The sequence below is a fragment of the Sorex fumeus genome, unplaced genomic scaffold (assembly GCF_029834395.1).
Source record: "Sorex fumeus unplaced genomic scaffold, SorFum_2.1 ptg000079l, whole genome shotgun sequence".
Classification (NCBI taxonomy): domain Eukaryota; kingdom Metazoa; phylum Chordata; class Mammalia; order Eulipotyphla; family Soricidae; genus Sorex; species Sorex fumeus.
In genome coordinates, this window is record NW_026606136.1 from 290,702 (window position 1) to 317,686 (window position 26,985).

At 35.3% G+C, this 26,985-nt stretch overlaps 1 protein-coding gene across 4 annotated transcripts in view; it reads left to right on the forward strand.

The window, feature by feature from the left end:
* PTPRD (protein tyrosine phosphatase receptor type D) overlaps positions 1-26,985 on the forward strand; it is a 1,654,013-nt gene that overhangs the window by 174,487 nt on the left and 1,452,541 nt on the right. The gene's annotated exons all lie outside the window — the stretch shown is intronic.

Here is a 26,985-nt window from a genome sequence, read left to right on the forward strand (position 1 = left end):
TTTGTTGTTACTGTTTTTGGTATATCGAATATGCCACGGAGAGCTTGCCAGGCTCTGCTGTGTGGGCGAGATACTCTAGGTAGCTTTCCGGGCTCTCCAAGAGGGACTGAGGAATCGAACCCTGGTCAGCTGCATGCAAGGCAAATGCCTTACCCTCTGTGTTATTGCTCCAGTCCATAACAATATATATCCTGATAATTTGACATCTGAGAAATAGGTATAGTGAGAAATCATCAGAGGTAGCAATCTGATTATTAAAATAAGTATAAGAAATCCTTAATGAATGCCCTCACAAGTAATCCCTAATGTACTTGCATATTGACAATGGAACTATTCTTTGAATGGTGGAAAGTATTTGACATACTCTTTCATTGGTTTTAATTGTAGTGATTTTTATTATTTCAATATTTAACTATAAATTATTAAATATATTATAGTCAAGAGTCGGGGGTAGAAAACACTGAAATTAGATTAAAATTATGCAAATTTGAAAAATGGAAATAAACAGGAAAAATATACACAATAAACTACTCAAAAGAATATATAAGTGGACTGTATGAAGGGTATTACTTGTCACTTGTCATCCCATTGCTCATCATTTTGCTCAAGTGGGCGCCAGTAACGTCTCCATTCATCCCAGTCGCTTGTTAGTGTAGCCCAATGGCATCTTCTTGCTCCAGGAACACAAAGAGCTTCAAACCATTTGTTTGGTGTCTTGACGAAGAAGTCTGACCATCTTGTAGGTGTTCTTTGTTATGAAGGGTAATAACAAAGAAATAAGGTTAATGCAGGATGCCAGGTATTTCAAAATGAATGCTTTTGTCAAAAGGGTTTATTGGAACAAAGATCATTACAAATAACATGAATTCTAGCAACCCCAATCCTAAAAGAGGATTGTAAAAATATTTTCAAAGCAATTAAATGTAAATAGGACGAAGTTGATAGATAAAAATTAAAGTAATTCAAATTCTTGGGACGGTAGCAGAGAAAGACAAAGACTTGCAAAAATGAATCTTAGTATATGGGCTAGTTAAAAATGATCTTTCTGGTGAAAGCAGCATAGAAAAAAAAGTATTTTAACGAACATGTAAATAATTACAGTGAACTCTAGAATGAGATATGTCACTATTACTGTCACTATTCACCCATTGTTCATCGATTTGCTCAAGCGGGCCCAGTAACATCTTCATTGTGAGACTTGTTGTTACTGTGTTTTGGCATGTTGAATACGTCATGGGTAGCTTGCCAGGCTTTACCATAAAGGCAAGATACTCTCAGTAGCTTGCCGCTCTCCAAGAGGGGTGGAGGAATCGAACCCAGGTCAGCAGTGTGCAAGGCAAATGCCCTACCTGCTGTAGTGGCACATAAATAACTGATAGGGACCAGGGAATTGGTTCAATGGGATAGCATACATTCTTTGCCTGCAGAAGGCACGGTTCAATCCCCCTTCCCACTGCATGGGGCCCCAAGCACTGCCAGGAGATCTCCTCACCTCAGAAATGTAAAGGGAGTAGAACTTGTGAACAGTAGGGCTCATCCCCCCAAACAGGAAGTGCATAAAATCAATATATAATAGAACTGTTAACGTCTGGTTGAGTTTTTCTAGATCATTTCCTCATTTAAGTTCCTTCTAACATTAGGGAAAAGTTGGTGAGACAGTTCACTTTTTTTTTCCTCTTAACTACTGTTTTATATTGAAAGGAAAGCAGGTAATAAACTTGTAGTTATATGGAAAACGTGGACATAAATGCTCTGTTTAATAATAATGCTGTCTGTTCTGTTCATTGCAAATACAGTATTTGAGGAAAAACATACATATCTTTATCATTTAATTTGATAAACAAAACACTATTGCCTATCTGATACCATGTTTATATGGAAAAAGTCCAGATGCATGTCTATTTACATATGCGGAAAACTTTCTAAGATTTTAAAAGTGAAGCACATTCCCAGATTTTTCTCTTGATCCTGTTTTTCATATAACTCACCTCTCAGTTCTCAGTCATTTCCAGTCCTTATTCCAAGAATGATATGATTTTCGAAGATCCAAGGAATGTATGCCAGCCAATATGCACTGCCAGACAGGGAATGAATGGCTGCAGGCACAAATCTCTGTTGTGTCAAGGCTTTGGCATGACATTTGGCAGGGAACTAAATCAAACAGAGCACAATGCAAATCATCTGTTTCCCATAGATGTGCAGCCTTAACCTCAAGCCGGCTGCTAGTTATTACTACTTTTTCCCCCTGATATTCCAAGGATTTGGATTTCTGATAATAAAAAGTAGAACATTTGAAAGTCATCTTTCCTGGGTTTGAAGGATGACTGCGGTATCCTAGTATAGATTCTAGAATAGATCATCTCAGATAAAAAATTAATTTACTAATAAGTTATTGCATGGGATATGTGGCCAAGAAAGTTACATAAATTGACTAACATATATCTATGTCACATACTTTAATAAATGTTAATTTATTCCTTCCTGTTTCCGTAATAAGTTCCTCTCTCCCCATTTGCTGCTATTGTATATCTGGAAGGACATACAAAAGCGACACAGATTAAACATATTATTTTAACATGATTTTCTAAAATGATACAATGCAGGCATTAATGAGGTGGGGAATATAGAAACTCATTTTAAATAATGTGATTTTATGGAAAGGTTGATCTTTCAGATATCTTGGAAGTTAACAATGAACTAGTCAAATATAAGCCATTTGTAAATACTTGAAAGTGGGAAGTATTTTATATAAAACACTAAGTTTTTCTCATTCATCTTAGGATTCTAACACAAGCATTTGAGTGGTTTCTGTTTGAATTTTTCCAATGTCATTGGCGAGTCTAAACCTGTTTGAATATACTGTAGACAGAGAGAAAAGGAAAGAGTTGGTTGGTCTGTAACTTGTTACTCAGATTTCCCACAAAAGTAGAATAGAAATCTTGCAAAGAGATCTTTTGGGAGACATTGCAAAAAGTTCCGGTCAGAGGACAAGTCCATTATCTCAGATGTTTCACAATCATGGCAATCCAGGGAAGCAAATCATACTGGGAATTTAACCTGAGCAAAAGTATAACGCTAGGTGTGAGGAGAAAAGAAGCAACTTCTGTAATTTTAGAAGACTACCATATGTTTGTTAGTAGAGGGTAATTTAAGAGAGACTGCAAGACTTTTCAGCTTATGAGTTGGGGTGGGCTACCTCCCCCGACTTCCCAATGTCATCCTCACAAACCAACTCCAGTGCCACCTTGTAGGCTCTACTGCTAGCCTTGCTTCAGAGACCCCTAAATATATCTCAAAAGAGATCAAAAGCCTCAGAAAAGCACAGCGCAGAGCCGTGCATGACTGAACATACTGGGGTAAGTTGGAGGGGGCTGGGTTGGCCTGTGCCTGCACAAGAAGAGTCCCTGGTAGCCACTTGCTTCCACAATACAAAATCGTGCCACACCCCCTGCCTGATTCCACCATCTCAGGATAGACCTCACCAAGATATAATCTGCTAAAAATCGTGTAATGTGGATCATAGCGCACCAACAGCCCTGGCCCAGAGACACAGTAGCAAGTCTGGAAGACATCATAGTGCCAGAGATCTCTCCAGGCCTCATACTGGGCCAATTTTACCAGGGCACCCCAGGTGGAGCAGGTGCAATCTTCCAGCCTACTCCAGATGGAATCCCAGGGACCAAGAGCTTCCACAAGCAAGTCTCTCCCCCCGCCTCCCATATGCAGGTACCAGGACTAAATCTTCAGGCTACATGGCAGCAGAGGAACTGGGCTGCCCCTCCCCAAGTCTCCAGTTGCCCAGTAGACTGAGGATCATGCCCACAATTTGCCTCCATGTGCCATCTTAGTGCACCAATAGCCCTGGCCCAAAGACTCCCAATTGAATCCCCAAATGAATTTCTGCCATACAGAGATGTCTCTGGAACCCAACCATTTACAATCTACGAATTTGCATTTACAATCGCGGCAGTGGGAGCTTCCATGATATTCAAAATGAGCAATGGAAAATAAATTATCTAGCATCTGCCCCTGGCTGGAGCGATAGCACAGCGGGTAGGGCGTTCGCCTTACAAGTGGCCAACATGGCCGACCCGAGTTCGATTCCTCCGCCCCTCTTGGAGAGCCCGGCAAGCTACCGAGAGTATTCGATATGCCAGACACAGTAACAACAAAGTCTCCAATGGAGACGTTACTGGGCCCGCTCGAGCAAATCGACGATCAACGGGAGGGCCTTTACCTTTTTACCTGCCCCTGGCAGGTAGGCTTGAATGGTGGTGGGAAATTTCGAGCAAAACAGAATGCCCAAAATTAGAGAGAGATTATTGGGGAAATTGTCTGCTGTAGAGGCAGGAGGAGGACTGGGATGTGGGTGGTGGAAATGTACACTGGTGGAGGGATGAGTGTTCCATCATTGTGTGGTTGAATCTCAAACATGAAAGCTTCGTAACTCCATCTCACGGTGATACAATTAAAAAGGAAGGGAATGTGGAGTTCATGCCCAATTCAATCAGTTTAATCAATGACTGAACAAATAGCAGTACTCCTACATTATTAAAAAAAAAAGTTACTAATTGAAAAAGTATTTTCTTTCAGTTAAAAAAAATACAGTTTGGCATGGAAGAGTCTGACTGTTATTGCCACTTTAAATGAGAACTGAGTAATTAAAAATTGAGCTCACTTATATTCTTTCAATGATATTATATTTTCTAATATATATAAAAAAAGAGGAAGACTATGTTTAAACTGCATTTTTATTAAAGAGAAAATAAATATTTTTTTAAGTATTTTTACTCTGAATTTCTTACAACTTTGACTTTTGCTGAAATTTTTTGTTTATCCACTGAGAAAAAATAATGAACAAAAACATCACAAAGAACTCAAATATAAAATATCTATTGTTTTTCAAATTCAAAAAGTTTTTATTTTTGGTTGTTTATGAGTTTCTTAAACTCATGCAATTAAAAATTGCAGGATACCTAATAAACATTTTCAACCATATTGTGTTTCTTACAGACTTTAGTTATATATGTGTATAACAGATTGACAACTTACATGAAACTTAAATAAGAAGTAAATATTAAATGTTTTCACATTGAATATAAAAGACATAATTGTTTCGTTTCCATTGAACTTTTACTCTTTCTAATATGAACAGACACAAAAAATCATCATGAACGGAATTCAAGTAAACTTCTCTGTCTTTATATATTGTCTAAATTCCTCTAAAAGTTTGCTGATGAACTAAGTAAACCTCACAAATAAAAATAATTTAGTAGTAAACATTCTTTACCACGTTTTGAAGAATCTAGTGATTGAAGAAAGGTGTTTTATGAAACATATTTTTGTATAAATGCTGCAGATAAAATAGATTCTACAGAAAAAATAATTTGAAAAATACTACTTACCACACTCTTGTGTACTTCATGAAAGATTTAACAAGTTTAGCACAGCGGGTAGGGCGTTCGCCTTACAAGCGGCCAACATGGGCGACCCGAGTTCGATTCCTCCGCCCCTCTCAGAGAGCCCGGCAAGCTACCGAGAGTATTCGATATGCCAGACACAGTAACAAACATAATGCAGACATTAATTTTTTCAGTAAAAATGTAATTTTGTTTGATCTAGAAAAAAATTTGAAGATCTTATAGCCCCGTAGGAGGTATGGGTTTCTGAATTTAGACTGGGCTTGACTTTCTGCCTTAGTGTTCTTTTGAGTTTGTTTTTAATTGAGTAAAATTTACATAAAGGTAACCACACAAACCTAATGATATAGTGGCATTAGCAGTATATTTACTCTCTATGCCCAGTCATTTTATTTCCCCAATTGGAACTATACCCATTTTGAAATTGATCCCCATACCTTCAATTGTCTAATCTGCTGAGTCTCCTTGATACTCAGTTTACCCCCAATACTCTTAAACAAAGAGAAATGCTTTTAGTTTACTTTCATGGTGTTAATACTTCAATAAAATAATATTCAGTGCATTAATGATTGTTCAGTACAATAATCTTCAGTGTACTGAGAACATTGGATGTATCAAATACATATTAGTAAACTTTACTTGATTACTGTATATTTGTTCATGATAGCAGTCTGTGAGAGATGCTGATCAAAGTGAATAGAAAAAGGAATAGACTGAGAAACATTTACTAGGGCTTGTTTTACTTAGATGCTAGGAAACCTCGCATAATTCCATATTGTTGCAAAGATGAACCATTATCACTCTTGTTTAATTTTCACTATAATGCCTACAGCTCAAGCAATTTCTAAGTAGATATTAGAATAGAAAGATATTTATTAAAAAATGAATTTATGTCCCAGGAATTCTGGATCTCAAAATAAGAGGCATATGAGATTTATGGTGAGGAAATGCTTTTCTTGAAGATGTAAATCAAATAGATAAAAGACCTGACAGCATTAACAAAGGTCCAATTACTTCCCATTTGATACTATAGGCATTCATGATTATGAGATTTTTAAGTGTTATTGACATAGGAAAGGAAATTTACAAAACATAAAAATGTAAAATTATGTCTATGCACATATTTATATATGTAAATAGATGTAAATTTAATTATAGGCATAATTTTATATAAATGGAATCATAGTCTACAGTGGGTGTATAGCTCTGGAAGAATTTTCATCAAAATTAGAGCAGTAATTGCCACTCTGTATCAGAACATCAGATGCTTTTTATTGCTTCTGTATTTTCTATAATATGTTGAAAATTTTTTACATGTCCATGAACTATCTTACTAACAGAAACAAAGCAATAAACATTTAGTAATAGAGACACGTTGCAGTATTACTTATTTGATATTTTTATCCAATTTGTCTTGATAGCTGCTGGAAGAATATACCTTAGAAAAATAATAAACTGACTGTGAACTTGCAATGTGTCTTGCCTTCAGGAGCTAGCAGAAGAAAGCACCAAAAAGGCTTTCTTTCAACCCCAAATTTAAGAATGACTCAGGAGTCCTGCTAACATAAGCTGGAGGTGTCAGTCTCTTCTCCTTTTCTTTTTTTAGGTCGATTTTCCTAGTTTCCAAACAAATCTCTTCCCATAGGGCATTGTTAAACTTAATATTTTATTTCTTCACAAATCTGACAAAGGGTAATATAGCCACTGATATTAAATATACAGCTGAATATATAATACTTTTTCCTCAGGAAGTTTATTTCCTTATTACTGCTCTTAATGCACTCCACACTTTATTCTTTTGTCTCAAAGATTCCATCTTATACATCTCTTGTGGTTCTTAGACCCAATTTGAGATAGAAATTCACAGATGATTTTTTTTAACATGCTGATTTTTGGATTCTACTGCCAATATTATCAAGTTAAGAAGGATGTCTATTTAACACCCTTGAATCTGTGTATAAAATATTCTAATTACAATAAATTATATAATTAATATATTGTACTTGAAAAACACTGGAAGATTTAATAGACGGATATTTTATTTGTTTGCTAACCTATCATAAAAAATCATTTCTTCCAATCATTTTCTTTTAACTACGTGTAATTCTTTCTTGTTCCTTTTCTTGAAGATGTGTTCGGTGATTCGGGTAGAAGGTGGCAGCTTATCCATCATAATAATCACACGAATGCATCCCAACCCCAAATGCAGAAATGATTTAGTAATCTATTTTTCATTCATTCTTAATAGACTAGATATAATCCCACTGTTCATAACATGTGGAAAATCAAATACTCCAATTATATTTTATGATTAGCTGATGAATTTCACTAAAATAAATTGTGTAACTATCACTTTCTTTTTGGTACACAGTGTTTGTGACAAAATTACACTATTCAACTTTTTGTTCTGTATATATGCATGTACATTTGCATAGTTTTTTCCCCTTGAACCTGAATTACTAACATATTTCCCCCCAAATATCCCTGAGAGAACAGACAATATCCCGGCTATTATTTATCACCATTTGCAGGGAGATTGAATCACTGAGCTATTAAGTAACTTGAAGTGGATCACAGAGCCAGCGATTAAGTCAGAACAAACACTTCATCTTCTAGCTCCTGATCAGTAATGTTTTCAACAAATTCTGTTGCATATATATCATCCTGGAAGCGTTTGCTAGTCATTCAGCTCTCTGAATGATTCTTCATTATGGAGCATATAAGGATTTGTACCTACTCGAACACTGAAAACTGAAAGTGGAAAATCATAATGAAGACAGTCCATAGTTTTCAAATGTGATGCTTACATCGCTTGAGAGTCCTTGCCGTTCTTCCTGTTTTAAAGAACACAAATACTACTCATTCATTAATTCAATCATTAAATCATGGAATCCTGATTTACTGAGCGTATTTAATATGTATAACTCTGTGCTAATAATTAAGATATAATTATTATCTTTGACTTGTATAGTTAAGAAGTAAAAACATATACATAAATGGTATCACTTAGGAATTGCTGTATTTTAGCTAGGATTCCTGCAAAGTGATTTACAGGAGGAATTGCAGAATCTGAACAAATTAGGAAATAAAGTCTCATTAAATCAGAAATTTGAACTAGAATTTTTAAAATGCAAGAAGATTTACATGAATTTCAAGTCATGTAGGGGCATGGAAGGAAGTCAGAAAATACCTTAGACATCCAATATACTCATTTCTAAGATATAAATATAAATAGATGGCTTTAAAATTTAGAGAACTAATATGTTTACAACTTTTGGAGGAGTTTGCACAACATTAACACCTTTTTCAAGTTCTGGCACCTTCTAAGTATTCTATACAGTTATGTTGATCTTATCATGAACTCACTCCATAAAACCTTATTCAATCTTGCAGTCATGTTGATTCAGAAATCAGAGATCTCTTCCTATACAATGCAGACAAGAAATTGCAAAGCCAAACTAGTGGTTTTGAATAGTAAAACTAAACAAAGCTAACAGTCACTTCCAAGGCTGGCCTTGCATGCTTTAGCCTGAAGGGTATTTTTGCAACCAAGTAGTAAGCCCTCAAAATATAATAGAAACAGTGACAGACACTTAACTATACCAGCTCTGGTGGGTTCAGTCATAATTCACTTCATAATACAAATTGATATGTTGTCCAGAGGGGTCTCTGGTATTATTGAGTGTCTTTTGAAAAGTTGTGGTTCTGGGCAATGAAGCTGCAAAATGAAACTGAAAGATTCTTTCTGGAATAGATTCTGAACTGGGTCCCTCAATTACAGTAGCAATATCCTTAGGGTAGGCAACATGGAAATGTGCTATAAATAATGAAAATATAAAATAATAAGCCAAAGTGAAGAAAGCAAACAATGCAATAAAGTTTGTGTTGTATTAAAAATCTAATCTCTCATTATACAAGGTCTGCTTAAAGCCAAGAACTACAAAGGTGAAAGAAAGCAGTTTGCTTTAATTTCAGTAGAGTCTGTTGTTAAGCAACTTATAAGTACACACTTTGATTGTTCATGGGGTGGGTCAAAGTTCAGTCATCCCAGTGATCTTTTGGCCAAAATGTCCCACTTGTTTTATAATGTAATGCAAATGACTTCAATCAGTGTTAGCCACATTTCCAAATACCATTTGTGACTTTAATGACTTGTCCTAGAAAGGTCCCACCAGGCCACGTTTAATGGCTCTTCTAAACAATGTAAAAAGATTTCTCTAAATATGTCACACAACTTATAATTTTAGTGTAAAAATAATCGCCCTCTGTCCCCCACTACCGCTTACTTCCCTAAGTGCATTATTTGAAGCTTATTTATAAAAGTTGTTGTAATGTCAGCTTTTTTTCTAGAACTGAGTTTTCCAAGACTTGATCTTAAAATTCCATGGGCAATTCTGGTGTTCAGAAAATTACAAAAATACAAAATTTTGAAAATAGTGTTTCAAGAAATCCTATAAGGCACACTCAAATTTTTAACAGGAAATTAGGAGATAAGAATTCTAGTGTCAACTTTCCCAACTTTCCCAATGTAAACTATATACCCTTGAGTTCATTAGAATCTCTATGGGCTTCAGTGTGCTCTTTTCTAAAATGAAGGTCACAACTATCTCCTCTGTCCTTTAATGTTGGTCCATGGCCCCATTTAAGTTTCCTAATGAATTAGTTAAATATTGAAGTCGACTTTGAGCATTATGGAATGGTATAACTGGCAAGATTTCCCTCTCAATTATTTGTGTTAATAGGGTCCAAATGGCATAGATGTTTTAAATTCAGATAATCCCCAAACTTCAATTTAGTTAAGTGTTCCAATCTCCTCTCCTGCCAAACCATTTACAAGGGACTCAAACAATTAGCAAAAACTGGCATGAGATTTATCTCTTTTATATTTCCTGCTTTCCTGCCTTATCATAAGAGAATTTTTCAATATCTAAATTTCCAATAGAAATTTCCAAACAGAAATCAGGGGTAAATTTAGTATAGTCATTGTACAATTTAACAATCAAAAATGCTTCAAAATAGTCCAGTTTTTTATTAATAGTAATTTATTGAAGTGTTATTCTATTTCAGATTCTTTATGTCATTTTATTTAAATTTTACATAGCTCTCTTGGGTAGAATCTTGGCTGCCTAGGGCTGTGGAACATTGGTTTCAGGTAAAAACACTGATTTCCTCTGACCAACTGCAAATTGGATGGCTTAACAATCAGAGAGTAATGCATTATCTCATAGTTCTAGAGACTAGAAAACTGAAATCAAGGTGGCAGCAGAGTTGGTCCTTGTAAGAGGGGTAATGAAAAGTACATATTTCTTGTTTCTCATAAGATTCTGGTGGTTTGGGAACAATTGTTGAATTCTTTGACTTGAAGGCTAATTGAATACTCCAATTTAGCTTTCATCCTTACATTGTTTTCTATCCATGTTGTCTTTTCATGTGGTATGATTTTCATAAGTACATCTGTTATTTAGTTTGGTGTGAAGCCAACTTCAATATGACTCTATTTTAACCTGATTGCTTCTTATTAAGAAATATTAATTCTAAATTTGGTCACTTACAATTTTATATTTTTCAGATGGAAATTTTTCAGTCCATAAAAGGTAGATATTATCCTTAAACTATAAATGACTTAACTAAAAACTCCCATGTCTGATTAATTTTCTGAAGACCCCAAAGACAGTCAGTGATGAATTGGAATCACATCTACTTTGGAGTCTTTGCTTAATATTTAGTAAATAATAATGATCCTCCAAATTTTACAAGGCATTTATAATCTGTCTCCCAAGACTTATAAGCGTATAGAATCTTTTCAGTAACTTCACTGAAGTAGGGAAACGAGAAACATTAACAATCCCATGTCACTATACCTCTCTGATGGCCTGAGAGAAAATTGCACTTGTCAGAGGTTATTATTTTTACTCATTATTGAGATATGATTTATTTACAAGACTGTATATGTTTTAATGTTATACTTTAATACCTCTTCAAAATGTTAGCACATCAGGGCCACCATCGAATTATTAATATAGTCTAGCTAGTCCCTTGGATACTTTTCTTCCCCTCCTTTCCTTCTCCATTTCCCCAAATAAATGATCTAAGTTCTGCAAACAGAAATCAAATTTAGCTTCTTTGACCTTGTCTCTTTCTTTGTTTCGATTCTCTATATCCCACCTGTAAGTTAGATCAGTTAGTATATATCGTTCCCTTCTGGCTGATTTCACTTTAACATGACTTCCCTCCCAGTTCTAACCCTGTTGTTACTTTAAACAAAATTTTAACTTTCTTATAATTTAGCCGACCCGAGTTCGATTCTTTCGCCCCTCTCAGAGAGCCCGGCAAGCTACCGAGAGTATCTCCCCCGCATGGCAAAGCTTGGCAAGCTACCCGTGACGTATTCGATATGCCAAACACAGTAACAATAAGTCTCACGATGGAGACGTTACTGGACTCACTCGAGCAAATCGATGAACAACGGGAGGACAGTGACAGTGATAATTTAGCAGCATTTGTGTGTATTACTTTTTTCAAAATTATTATTCCTGATTTTCTCAAATAGATTCTCAGTAGTGGAATTATTAGATCATATAGTAGCTATGTTTTTAATATTTTGAGCTATTTTATTTATTTTCATAGAGACTCGGGTGATATGCATTGCCACCAATAATGTATGGGGATAACTTCGATTTTTTCTTCCTCCCAACCCTTGTTGTTCCTAAACTTTTTCATGCATGTCATGCTCATTGACATGAGGGTTTTCCCTTGTTGTTGCTTTTATTAGCATTTCCTCTTAATTATTGATAATAAGCCTCCATTTATAAACATCCATACATGTTGAACATCTGGACAGCATCTTTACTGAGTTGTCTATTCAGTTATTTTCTGAATGTTCTGGTGTCATTTTTGTTATTTTTTTTACTTCTTTATACATGTTGTCATTTCTCACATGTATGCAATGTGAATGTTTTCTCCTAATTATTAAAGTATAATTTTCTTCTAATGGTAATTTTGTTGTCCAGAAGCACTTAAGTTTTACTTAGTTGAATTTGCTTTTTATTAATTTATGCTTTCCTTGCCAATTGAGCCAAATCACTGATGATACATCTGATGTCAATGGAATCTTTTCCCTATGTTATTTTCAATGTATAACACCCATCTTTCATTTACTTTCAATTAAATACTTTAAGTAATTCAGGAATGTGTTTTTTCAAGAGAGTTTTTATGGTAGAGGCAGTTTTGCTTTTGTATGTCTAAACTTAGGGAGTCTGTTTCCCCTTGTGTTGGTGCTTCAGACTGGGTATCAATTACTGTAATGTTTTTTGTTTGCTTTATAATTGAAGAAAAATTAAAAAAAAGAAATACTGCTTTTGTTTGTGACTAATACTAGCTGAATTTTACTTCTGAGCATTTCAATAATATATGAAGTATAACTCTTAGAGAATAAGTATAAGTGTCTAAATAATTACCACTTTGATCTTAAGTTATGAAGGAAGTGCATTTGGGAGATGAATAAAAGAGTTGACCAAATGGCAAAAACTTTGCAATTTGTATTAGGAATTTTTGTCAAACTAGGGTTAAATAAATAAAATAGATTTATATCAATTATACTGGTTGACTTTTCATACCTGTCATCAATTAAAATATTTCTAAAACCCCATAGCTATTTCTGGGAAGTGCAGTGCAATTAATTTCATGCATATTGGCCAACATATGAGTACCCTTTATTAAGTAGTCAAGGAAAATTTCTGCTTATATGAAGTAACTATTGTTGAATTGAAATTTGAATACAAGTTTTAAAAGGAATAAATGATCATTTACTAGAGTTACTAAACTAAAAAAAACTCTATAAATATATAAATAAATAAATATAATGCTAATTTTATGATGTTTTCAAATAAATTGTCGGATCACTAATTTAAACTCCTTCTTGAATCTTCTTTCATCAAAAAAAAAATAGTATAAACCTAAACTATTTATTGTTAAAGGAACCACAATTCTATACCAGCCCTGAGGTGTGCAAACTCTTGATTCTATATAGAATGCTGTCCTGCTTATAGAGTATTAAAGGAATTAAAACTGTTAAACAGTGATTGATCTGGTAATAATAAATATCTTTTAATGCCATCTAGTGCTTTATTATATCCACCGCTGTTAGGGTTTAGAAGATCAATAAATAATACCCTGTTCTTCCCTGTCTGAGCTTGAAATCAATTTCAGATTTAAGACCTGCAGACAGGCAAACACAGGTCAAAAAGCCAATTTTATTATAAAGACTGGAAATGCTGGTTCTGAATGTTTAGGCAATAGCTGGTATCACGCAGCTAATCACGTGCATCAAAAAAATGGACTGAGATGTGAGAACTAACTGGTATTGACAGAGTCAAAAACCCAAAGAGGATTGGGTAAGATAGTCTACTGTCTTATGCCAGTATTTTTTTCTGCGAGTTTTTTGTTTGTTTACTTATTTATTTTGCTGAGCCAGCCGGTCTGTGGTAGCTCCTCTGAGTTCTGAATAGTGTTAGATAACTTTAACAGCTGGTGTTCACTGAAGTTCTGAATGTGTGAACCAACATTATTATTTTTCTCTATAGTTTTTATTAATAAAGTATGTAACTGTTGCAATATTCTATTTTGTTATGCTTGATTTGAACCTTAAATCAAATTATGCTAATTGTAATCTTGTCCTTTTCCTTTTCTTCCCAATCGAGCTCTGTTTTAGAATCTTAGAAGTTAATGCATATAGCTGTAGTTTATTGACAGTACATGACATAATATATCACTTCTATAGAACAATACTTCCCCCAATTTTTTAAATTGTTCCCCTTACTAAGAAAAATGCTGATGTGAAAACTTATTCACGTATACAATAATCCTTCTGAGTGGAGTCCTTGGTTTATAAAAAGTATATCCAGTTAATAGGGTATAGAGATTATTAACATACACTCTAACTGTACCAAGTTTTGAAAACATAACCCAAAACTAGCAAACCAGAGATTCAGTGATAATTGTTATAATAAAGCATTCCAGGAAATCTTACAAGGAATAATCTTATTAAGATACCAGTGAGGGGAATAATCTTATTAAGATACCAGTGAGGGGCCAAAGTGATAGTACAGTGGATAGAGCATTTTATCTTGCATGTAGCCAACCAGCTATGATTCCTGGCATCAAATATGGTCCCCTGAGGACCACCGGAGTGATTCCTGAGTGTAAAGCCAGGAATAACCCCTGACCACTGCTGGGTGTGGCCCCCAAATAGAACAAACTCCTATCAGTTGTCTGGATTCTAAAACTTATGAAGTATTGCAAGATCCATTTGTCATAGCGTGGTATTGACTATTATCCCAGAGGAAATTTACCTGAACAGTCTTTTCTTAATATATCATTTGAAATGACCTGGCCATATAGATAAATTTAGAAACTTAGGTTTAAACAATCATGGCATATATGTTGAGGTGCCTTACTTTTGCACACTCAATCAATCACAATCACAACCATCCTGTTATTCGTCGATTGCTCAAGCAGGCCCCAGTAACGTCTCCTTTGTCCTAGCCCTGAGATTTTTTTAAAAAAGTGCCATATTCAAGACTCTTTCAGAGTTAGGAGAATGAGACCCTTCATTGTTACTGATATTTGGCATATTGGGTATGCCATGGGGAGTTTGCCAGACTCTGCCGTGTGGGCAGGTTACATTCTGTAGCCTGCCAGTTTGTCCAAAGTAGGAATGAGATGATAAGATGTCGCTTCTGGGAGCTGGTTTTTATAGTCTCTGAGTCTTGTCCGTTGATGGGATTACACGGCGCCAGGGGCCAGTTGGTGGGTGTGACCCTTGCCTACTGGAATTTGGAGGATCTGGGTGGAGGATGCGCAGCTCTGATCCAAGTAGGCTTGGAGATTTCAGCCCCGAGACCCGCGTGCCTTTGTTCCTCTGCCAGCACCTTCATGTGTGCAGAGAGTGGTCTCAGCATGGTGGTGGCTGGTTCTGGAGGTCTTCGACTGCTGGAGCCCTGGTCGGGGTTGGGAGGAAAACTCAACCCGCTCCCCTCCAAGGGGCCCCGGCGAGGACAGCCAGGCGCGGGGACAGGAGACTCTGCGCTGTTCTCTTCCGGGAGCTGGGTTTTGTACACACTCAGCATCCTTAAATTTCCTTTTCTCATATGAGTGCTGAGAGCCCAGTGCTATCATGAATGTGGATTCTATTTTGTGACATGGTTCTCATATTCTCTTCTGAGCATGCAAATATAACATGAAAAAGTGTGCTAAAACACTTGCGATCACCGTGATTCAAGATATATGTGCTTTAGGCTGTGGAACATGATGTTCATTTAATATGGAAAAGAAAATTGATCTGAAGTTGTTGATAATACAGAGGAGAATGTCCCCATGGGCCAAAAAAGACATCTTTCCAGGAACTCATCAGAATATTCTCTCCTTCTTTGCAGGGATGACAGGTATTTACTCTTTTAGCAAACAGCAGAAATCAAAACCTTCTTTAAGTCTGTACTTTTTTCCATAGTGATGGATGTTGCAGTTTTCTGTTCTCTGTTTCCTTACAATTTTTTTTGAGGAAGCTTAAGTGAGCAAAAATCCATGTGCACCTTTTCTAATACTAGGCTAGTGCTGCTTACAGGTTTTGAAAGTTCTGTTTGTTTTTCTTCCATTTTGCTTTAATGTCTATACATTTGTTTGAGCTATATCTTTCTCTATATTTTAGAGTGTGACAAACTGAAAATAAGTGAGTATAGCATGTGTCAAAATGAAGAACTTGATAAACATCTTATTTAAATTTATTTCCTAAACTTAAAATGTAACTCAGAAATTTTTTCAACATTGTTTAAATCTTATTTACTATTTTCATATTTACTATACATTCTCTTATTATATTCATTTTTCATTCAGATTATTTAGCAGCGTTATTAATGACTAAGCAATCTTTATGCCCCAATAGTTTAAACTTTATGCCCAATTTAGTAAATGCCAACTTAGGAAATTCACTTCATAATTATTTTTAAGAATTTAAGAATTGTACATTACTATTTCTAGTGTTTTTCACTCAGTTATATCTATGTATCAGATGTATTATGATTTAATAGCCTAAGTCTGAAAGACCTAGATACATTCCGGAAAAACATGATCATTTTCTATTATCATTCCTTCCTTTACCCCTTCCCTTTTATTGGGTTAATTTCGGTCCAAGTAGTTCTCTGGTCTAATACTATTTAAGATATTTTTCTCTAATTTATTTTTCTCTTGTTTGTGGACACACACCTGACTCTGCTCTCGGACTGTTCCTGACTCTGTGCTCAGGGCTCACTTCTGACAGTGCTAAAGGCACCTAAGGGGTGGGTCATCAAACCAGAGTCACCTGCAGGCAAGGCCTTGCCACTTTACTCTAGCCTAAAGTTCTTTAAAAGAGATGTTGTTCAGCTGGGGATGAGTTTTCTTTCCTTCCTTCCTTCCTTCTTCCTTCCTTCCTTCCTTCCTTCCTTCCTTCCTTCCTTCCTTCCTTCTTTCTTTCTTTCTTTCTTTCTTTCTTGAATTTTCTTTAAATGTCTGTATGTTTATTTATTACCTTTTAATATAACATAATTCTTTTGTTTTTATTTTGCTTGAGGCCCATACCCAACACTGCTCAGGATTCATTCCTGACTCTTAGAGGAAAGTGTGTGAAGATTATTGTATTTCACTCTGGAGCCACTTAACACACTTTCCTCCAAGGAAATTATTTTGGATATTTTTAGTGGATTATTCATTACAAGCAATACAAAATAAATTATTTTATTCTTTGGAGGCAGGGTTTGGAGATCAGCGTGGAACTATTCGAAATGTGGTGGTGGGTAGGTGTAATGGTAGTGGGATTGTTGTTGGAATATTAAATGTAATAAAGGTAAAGGTAAAGGTAAAGGCCCTCCCGTTGATCGTCGATTTACTCGAGCGGGCCCAGTAACGTCTCCATTGGAGACTTTGTTGTTACTGTGTCTGGCATATCGAATACTCTCGGTAGCTTGCCGGGCTCTCCGAGAGGGGCGGAGGAATCGAACTCGGGTCGGCCATGTTGGCCGCATGTAAGGCGAACGCCCTACCCGCTGTGCTATCGCTCCAGCCCAATAAGTTATTGTAAACACCTTTACAAAAATTTAAAAAGAAAAAAGAAAAGAAATGAGAATATGTTAAGAAACATCCAAAAAGGTGCATTTTATTAATTCTCAGGAGCTCAGTAAATCTGATCTGGGAAGGCTGCCGACCTGATCTAAAACCTGATTCTGGCATGTCTGTGTCGCCTTGGCAAGTTGCTAACCATTCTGTGACTTGCGTTGTCTCATGTAAATGAAGATAAGAACGACAACTTCCTAATAGGTTATTATTTTAATTGTTTGAAGGACTAAGTAAGTTCTATGTGGTTAGTGCTAGGATCTACAAGTCTGTTTGGAAGATACAGAAAGTCAAATTTCAATCAGTCCACGATTTTGGCCACTTTACTGAGAGGGAATTTGTAGGGATGTTTGGGTAAGAAACAATTGATCACTTGATCACTTGATATTCCGTCACTCATCGATTTGCTTGAGCGGGCACCAGTAACATCTCCATTCATCCCTGTCACATGCTAGTGTAGCCCAATGGCATCTGCTTGCTGCAGGAACACGAAGAACATCAAACCATTTATTCAGGGTCTTGATAAAGAAATCTGACTATCTCGTAGGTGGGCGGCCACACATTCTTTGGATGTCTCATGGAATCCATTCCATAACGGCTGTAGTCCAGCGATTGTCTCCAAATTGCATTACATGTCCAACCCATCTGATTTTTGACTCCTTGGCAAACGAGACAGCATCCCTGACTCGATCATCGAAGGAGGTCAGGACTCCAGTTTCCTTCTTTCACTTGAGTGAAGCGTGATACTCCAAGCATAGCTATTTTGATTCCTCTTTGGGTGATCAGAATAGCATTCTTGTCCTGTTTTCGTAGGACCCAGGTCTCTGGGGCATATGTTAGTGCAGGGAGAATAGTGGACTCAAAGAGATGTGCCTGGAGCTGGAGGTTCTTTGTCCTCTTAACCACTTCTTCGATGCTTTTGAAGGCGTTCCATGCCTCTCTCTTCCTCCTGCGCAGCTCAGGTACTGGGTCATTTGTCACGTTGAGTTCTTTACCTAGGTACACATAACTGCTGCATTTGGAGGTGTTTATTCTGTTGAGAGCAAATGGAACATCAGGGACTAGTTCATTTTTCATAAACATTGTCCTCATGAGATTCAGCTGCAGTCTGGCCTTTCCACACTCACAGTCAAAGTCGGCCAGCATTTGCGCTGCCTGGCTAATGTTTGGTGTTATTAGAACAATGTCATCAGTGAAGCGGAGGTAGTGTTGTTGCCGGCAGTCTATCTTCACGCCCATTCCTTCCTATTTCAGTCGTCGCATGACGTTCTCGAGGATGGCACTGAAGAGTTTTGGTGAAATGGTATCACCCTGCCAAACCCCTCTCTTGATGTCGATGATCACTTCCTTGTAGAATGGTGAGATCCTGGTAGTGAATCTGTAATACAGCTCACAGAGGATCCTGATGTACTGAGTTTGAATGACTTCTTCCGAAACAATTACAATTACATATGTTAATTTTTGATGAGAATACTGGTTATCTCATTAAAATACATATAGGCATATTTCTCGGGGCATGGTGCTGAAGTTCTTATGACTTAGTCCCATATTTGGCATAAAGTGAACTACCTCCTGTGTTACTTTCTATTATACCTCATGAAAAGACAAACTTGTCTGAAGGGTGAGTTCAAAAGGTGTGGAGCTCAACTTCTAGGGTTTAAACCTGGTTGACACTACTAGTTTTATAATAAGAAGACTATGTTCAGCAGCACTGTGCTTGTAGTATGCTTTCTTATAAATAAAGATCATAATAAGATATCTACCTCTTTGGGTATCATGAATACTGAGTGGGTTTGTGTAGTCCACCAGAATCTAGTATGGATTGAACTTTCCACACATCTCAATTAATGCACAAATAAAATATTAGTTCGTTAATTAAAGTTCCATTGTTTGGATGCAGTTACCCCAAAATTTAGTCCTTAAAACTACTTTTCAGAAATTTACTGATAAACAACTTAGATCCTGACATGGCAGATCATATGCTTTTCTTCTTTTAAGCTTTTTTTTTGGGGGGGGGGTCACACCTGGCAATGCACAGGGGTTACTCCTGGCTCTGCACTCAGGAGTTACTTCTCTGGCAGTGCTCAGGGGACCATATGGGATGCTGGGAATCAAACCCAGGTCAGCCATCTGCAAGGCAAATGCCCTATCTGTGTGCTATCACTCCAGCTCCCTTTTCAAGCTTTTTACTATACAAAAGAGCCTAATTTTAAATTTTAAGCACAAGAAAAGAAAGAACACCAAGAAAACAAAATACATTTTTTTATCTTCAGGATTGTCTGAAATCTCTTTACATATTTTACAATTTATCATGAACAAGTAAAAATACAATAAATTAATAAAACTGATTTGGGTTTACTATACTATTGCCTTGTTGAATACAAGAATTGAAAAATTATCTCTTCAGGAATCTTTCAAAAATAGCTAATGTAACAAATGTAAAGTGTTCTTGATACAATTTTCATGCTTTATTCACCTGCTATCTGGCTACTTGAATTATCACAATACCAACTACCTGGAAATTGTATCACAGTTAGTTATTTATGAGTCACTTTGTATCATAGTTTATAAGACTAACTGTACACTCCAAGATTTTCTATGAGTAGTTCCTTGTACCTCTTTTTCTCTAACACCTGACTGTGCTTTATAATATAAAATTGAAAAGCATTTTAATAAGGTTTTTACTTGGCTCTCCCTCTGCCTCCAAATGTATTGTCAATTAATTATGTAAAAATAGATGAAAACACATTTTGATGTTGTTATTTTTCATAGATTATTGCTTAAACATATGGTGTAAGATTAACCACAGTGGAAATCCACTCTGGAGACCCCGATGCGAGACTTATCAATGTACAATCTTAGACTTTTAGTAGTAGCAGAAGGAGGGAGAAGTAACAAGGTGGAATTATGGAAAGAAATTTGAATTATATTTGAATTTTTATGGAATATGGAATCTTTACCAATAAGACCTTGTAAAATGGACAAATTGATCAATATGTAATGTGTATCAGTTAAAGAAAACAAATTTAAGTTATAGTCACTTTGACATATTTGAATTTGAGATATAATTTTTTTTAAAATTGATATTTCAAGTTAGTGTGTTTGTAGAGCTTAACCAGGAAACAGGTCGCAAGTTTATTTATATTTGGGGTTTCTTTTCTCTCAGTATGCTTGAGATGAAGGATGTTGATGTGAAATAATTCCAACTGATTGTCCCCAAACACTATTTTAGAATTAAAATAGTACAGTTTTCAGAGTTGATAACTCTAGAAGTCTTCTTTTTTAAGTCACATTTCTTTTAAGAGGCAAATTTGGAATCTGTACATTCAATTACCTGAAGCATCAGGTTCATAGGCAGAAAACACTTGTACCATGCACATTTAAAGTGATCTAGTCAGCAAAATTTTATTTAAAACCTTAAATATGCTAAATTGTAGATTCTAAGCGGATGAATGCAGTGGTAAATACAAAAGACAAGATGGATGCAGCTGACCTAGTGAGATTCTGAAACTAACTTTTGTAAATAGCATTCAGATTTACAATAAGTCAACCCGTGTAAAATCCCTCACTATTCCTTCCTTATTTCTAACTCTTTAGTGTTGTTTAAGTTCAAGGGGAGAAATCTGAATACTGCTATCATTAATTCCTCTGAGAAAACAGAGGCAAACAGAAGTCTGGTGAGCCTTAAAGAAGCCATTGATTTGATAGCTGGAGAAAGTGTTATTTGTGTTGTCAGTAACTTCGAGAATGCTTTTATAATTAGTTCATATAATAAATTTGTTGTAATATATATTATAGTAGTTCCTTATTTATCACTAACTTGGCAATTATTTGTTTACTTCATTTTTCATTAATAAAAATAAACATTTAAATGCAGAATTTTATTCCCAGACATATTTGTTTATTTAGAACTTCATAAAGTTTGATTCACAATTTTTTTTTTGCTTTTTGGGTCCCACCCGGTGATGCACAGGAGTTACTCCTGGTTCATGCTCTCAGGAATTACTCCTGGCGGTGCTCGGGGGACCATATGGGATGCTGGGAATGGAACCTAGGTCGGCTGCGTGCAAGCCAAATGTCCTACCTGCTGTGCTATTGCTCCAGTCCCTGATTCACAATTTTTTGATAAATGTGAGCATATAGAGACAATTGTAACAGAGGATTATATTGAAAAAAATAACGTAAGAGGTAAACTGAAATATATTAGTCTGTCATTCTAACATCAAACTATCATAAGTATTATAGCCTTTCATATCCAGTTTCAGTTTTGATTCACAGGATTATAAAACTTATGTGGAAAAAATTTTTCCCATGTTTGAATTAAGTTTGATGAATTTTAGTTTCACGTGTAATAAGCCAAATTCTCTATCTCTCTCTTGCAAGCTGCTACTAGCTCTTTATTTACATGAAAGTATCATTAACAATATAATGATTCATGGACTCTCAATAGAAATGATAAAAATAAAACGTTTTGTTGCTATTAAAAGATATGTGAGTCTCCTTCTCAATTCATTATTGATCATTAATTAGAAAGGGCAGTAATTTGGAAGTTTGAATTGTCAAACTCAAAACAGGTAGAAATTTGTGATTTTTCCAGATAGTTTCTAGCACTTGAGCATTTGGGGCTGGAGAGATAATACAGTGGTTAGGACACTTGCCTTTCAAGGCCAACCTGGGTTGGATCCCCCTTTCCTCTATGGTCGCCTAAGCCCCTTTAGGAGTGTCCCATGAGCACAGAGCCAGGAATAATCCCTGAGAACAGCAAGTTGTGACTGAAAAGCAGCAACATTTTTTTTTTTTGTAGAGTCAAATGTGCATAAAAGTTTAAATAGACTGATGTTATAGAGATAAGTTGTATAGTATACATAAATATTAGAAAGGGATGTTGGGATATTGGTTAGAAATATAAGTATTGTTTGTGGGAAAAGTATTATGTATAAATATTTATGCATATATTGTCATGTTATTAACTTGCATTTGTGTTCTGAGATTAATAAAAGAACAAAGATATTTTGTCAAATTCACTCCTATTGCTTTGGCAATTGATATACTTCAGAAGATTCCTGAATTTCACATTTAGTGACTAACCTTTGAAAAGTATGTGGAGTAGGCATAGGTACCTGACTGATGACACACATGTTATGAGATATAGACCATTTCTTATGGTACCAATTAAAATGGGCTCTTAGGATGGCCAGACTGTATATCAAGTCCATCCAATTTTATCTCAATGTAAGAATTCTCACTCAGGCATATGCTTCTGCCTTTCTTAGCCATCTTTAAAGTAGTAACTTATTTCAATACAACAGCAATTTTATAAGAATGAAATATTGGGATTCCCTGTTTATGGATATGAAAACTAAGATGAGAAAAACATTCTAAATCAATAAAACTCTATCATTAGACTTAGAAGAGATACTAGAGATACTCTGAGTTTTTGTCTTCAATGTTCCTAGCTTGAAAACATGTCTAAGTACCCTGAAATATGCATTTAGTTTATGATTTTTATGTACATAAAATGTTTCTTTAGACACTGCCCTTTCATTCATAATTACCCATTTTTATTCAGTTTAATATCATCCATAATGATTTACCCAGACCAAGCAATCTCTGAGGATATAATGAAAATAAGACTGTGCAGGAAAAGTGAAGAGATCAAGCTATATAAGAATAGAAAGTACAAATAACTAAAAGAAAAAGGAAAATTATTTAGATAAAAATATAAAGATTGGGTTGGAGTGGTAGAACAGCAGGTAGGGTGTTTGCCTTGCACACAGCCAACCTGGGTTCAATTCCCAGCATCCCATATGGTCCCCTGAACACCGCCAGGAGTAATTTCTGAGTGCATGAGCCAGGAGTAACCCCCTGAGCATTGCAAGGTGTGACTGAAAAAGTAAAAAAAAAGTATAAAGATTAATACTTTTGTAATGGCATTGACAGAAGAAAATAATATCCAGTAATTACCATATGAAACTAAAGAAAAAATAGCAAGAATAGTACTAATTTAGAATGCTTATATACCATTATAATTAATCTGTGTAACATAAAATGAAAATGAAAAGTTTTAGTAAAAACAGTTGTATTTATCCCACAGGTACCAGTGAACATTCTTTTAAGTACCTACTTTGATTAAAAGAAGCTAGTAGAGGTTAAAAATTATCTCTTAGCAGGAAACATTTAAGTAAACACCCCAGCATATAAGCTTTGTGATAATTTTTCCCACTTTGTTTAAACATCAGAGTTTACAAAGTTGCTTATGATGATTTGTTATAGACATTCAGTATTCCAACAGTAAGTCCACCATCACTGTCTCTTTCCCACAATTATTGTCTCTCTTTTCCCAACTAACCCTCAAGCCTGCCCCTGTAGGAGGCTCACAATAATTTATTTTATTCCTTGTTCCTTGCACGGCAGAACCTGGCAAGCTACCTGTGGCGCATTCGATATGCCAAGAACAGTAACAATAACAGGTCTCATTCTGCTGACCCTGAAAGACCCTCCAATATGACAGCATTGGGAAAGACGAGTAAGGAGAGGCTTCTAAAATCTCAGGGTTGGAACGAATGGAGACATTACTGTCGACCACTCAATTAATCAATGAACCATGGGATTACAGTGATACAGTGTTTTTCCTTGTTACCATTAGATAGCTAATGGAATAATTAAAAAATATTTTACTAAAAGAAATTTCATAAAAATTGTTGTATGTTTCTCACCGTGGGGACCTGGCAAGCTCCCCGTGACGTATTTGATATGCCAGACACAGTAACAACAAAGTCTCCAATGGAGATGTTACTGGGCTTGCTCGAGCATATGGGGACATTAAGTTCTTTTTTTTTTTTGGTGCTTTTTGGGTCACACTTGGCGATGCACAGGGGACATGAAATTCTTGTTTGAGGGTTTACTAAGCTGTTGTTTCAGGCTAAACTTTCTTGTTAATGTTTTTGTTAGTCGAGATTACTTGGCTTCTACATAATATTTCCACCCATTTTGTGATCTTCTACTGCGATGTTGTATTTTTAGAGTTTAGGGATGTCACTTTAGAAAATCCAGAATTTAACTGGGCAGTCAAATTAACTGAGCAGGGCTTTGGTATGGTGGCGACCCATTTGAGGTCACCCGTGTAAGTCTAAGCTGGGGTCCTGAATATGAGAAATTTTTCGCAGCTATTTGGTATCTTTTAAGATTTAATTATGAATCTCTGGAACAGAGGTGGTAGATGAGTTTACATGGCAGTTGTGCCGGGACATGGGTGTGGCTGCTGTGTTCTGTGTTAATTTTTTTTTTTGAGAAGAAATGATTAAATAGGTACAGTGTTCTGATAGTCTGCCAAATATTTTAAGACTAAGTATATGGTGAGGCTCTCTGATGACCCTAGTTTTTATTTGTTTGTTTAGTTTTTAAACCTTGCTTGATAGGGGTTACCTTTAGTTCCATAAATTCATTCAAATCTTATTTGTCACTGTTTTCTTTAATTAAGAGAATCATAACTGTGGTATTTAAGTTACCATTTAATATTCAAAATGGTACATTTCCATTCTTAACATTATTCTTCAGTGTCTCTTACTTAAGACAGTAATAAAGGCCAACTTTCTGTTTGCATCGTTCTGATTTGGGAACACTCAGAAGAAATTTCTGCATCATTGACATCTCCTGTTCTTGGCTCCATGGCAAATGCTCTCTGCTTTCATGACTCTTTAGTTTCTTAGATAATTTTTCTTATTAAATTCTTTATACCTAATGCAAGAAATGTTGATGCCCCCCTAAATTTTAATTATGAGTCATCACTTTTGTATCCTTTTCTGCCACCCTTTTGCTCTACCTTGTAATTCTCTTGTGACTTTTGAGTCTACCATACCAGTTGAAGATTAAACTACCCGTCTGAAAATGCTGCATGATTCCAAAACTTATTCTACTAAAAACGCACTTCTATTTATCCACGATATCCGAGAGAGCTTCACTCTAGTTAAAAGCAATTCACATGCTTCCAAATTCTTTTTGCCTTTTCTTCAAGTTGATAACTACCAAAGCCATGCCATTATCAAGAATTTCTAAGTAGACTCATATTTTGTCTGCTGATATCTCTCTCCACCATTCATTTTAGACCCCATCTATAATAAAATGTATTGCCACTCAATTTTATTGTTATTTCATTGCGTGGGTCATATATTCACCCTAGATAAAACCTTCTTTGACTGCCCTGTGTGAGCTGACAATTTCCACTAGTGAGGTGACAATTTATATAGTTACTGTAAAATGTTATCTTTCTGTTAAAACTTATTTGCTTTTGGGTAGATTCTGAAAATGCTTGTATAGAGTTCTATTTATTTCAAAAGTAGTATTATAATGAAAAGAAAAACTTCACAAGATGCTTTATTTGACAAGATAATATAAAATTTCTCAATTTGTATGTATTTTCTAAGATAATCTAAGATGCACAGAGAAAAAATGATAGAAAAGGGAAAAAAGAAAAACTTAAGAATGTGGCAGATGATCACAATAATATTCACTGTCTAAATAAAAAAACCTTGAATATATTTCATGTAATTTACATTTGATCTATGCACAAATACGCACATTAGATTTATTGCATTTGAATTTATATATGTAAATATATGATGGCAATTGATTAGATGCTGTATAAATAATTTTACCATATTGTAAACAATTAACATTATAGCTATAAGTTTTTTGTACACAGTTTGTTTGAACAAGAAAATATAAAATATTAGAAATATAATTACATAAGGATATCTCTCGAGAGAAAAACCCTTGAAAATATTTTAAAATCAATAAAAATTAAAATGCTGTGTATAAAACTAAGGTCAAAATTTTAGCGTAACTCAGAAGAGCAAGAAAATCAATTTTAGGCATCTCAAAATATTAGAGAGAAAAGAATCAGCATTTTTAGTACAGATACAGTAATGAGTATCATACAAAAGAAATCATATAATAAGAATGTAATTATATTGTACCAAACGTACAGTAGGAGCAATCAATAAAACTAAAGTAAACTTTAAATAAACTAAATTGGTATAAACTGTTGCAACTGACCAAGGTTAAAAATAAATAGGGGATTATGAATAACTAATAAGGGACTGGAGAGATAAGCCTTGTACACTGCATATTCAGGTATAATTCCTGGCTTCACATAAAGTCCCCCAAGCACTGGTGGGAATGATTCCTAACAGCAAAGCCAAGAGTAATCCCTGAGCATCACCAGGTGTGAGTCTCAAAGCCAAAGAAGAAAAAGAGAAAAACAAATAGTTCCTATTATAAGGTATAAAAATTTAAACTTATACAAATTCTGAAAAAGATGGAACAATGTAGAAGCAAACATTGCAAATTGTTAAATTCTTTAAAATAGTTTAAAATTTGAAATAAATTTATGGAAAATGCAACTTAACAAAATTCCAAGAGA